Here is a 416-nt window from a genome sequence, read left to right on the forward strand (position 1 = left end):
CTTGACTAGTGTAAACACTACCTAGCAACAACTAAAACATGGGTGTGTTATCAACATTGTTCTCACCCTAAATCCAAAACACAACACTGTACCAGCTCCTAGGAAGGAAATTAACTCTATCCCTGCCGAAACCAGGACACAGTATCATTTCTCTGTTGCAGCAGCATCCTTCGAATCCTTAGTCTTGCCTGCTTCCCCTGTTATTTTCTTTTTTGCCTCTTACCATCACCATTAAGTTCATTGGAAGAATTCTCATTTAGCAATGCATTGTATTATTTTTCAATATCCAAGTTCCCTGTCTTTTACTTCGTATAGCCTTTGCAGTTTTATAACTGTTTTATAACTCGGCCCCCCGAGCTGGAAGACGGGGACGGCGAGCAGGGTGAACCCCCCGTACTCCAAGAGGAAGGAGTCAA

The 416-nt window shown here is 43.0% G+C and overlaps 1 protein-coding gene across 1 annotated transcript in view; it reads right to left on the bottom strand.

Moving 5' to 3' along the window:
- Nucleotides 1–416, bottom strand: part of CSMD3 (CUB and Sushi multiple domains 3) — an 838052-nt gene that overhangs the window by 643754 nt on the left and 193882 nt on the right. The window lies entirely within an intron of this gene.

Source organism: Aptenodytes forsteri, unplaced genomic scaffold (genome assembly GCF_000699145.1).
Source record: "Aptenodytes forsteri isolate BGI_AS27 unplaced genomic scaffold, ASM69914v1 Scaffold49, whole genome shotgun sequence".
NCBI classification, from domain to species: domain Eukaryota; kingdom Metazoa; phylum Chordata; class Aves; order Sphenisciformes; family Spheniscidae; genus Aptenodytes; species Aptenodytes forsteri.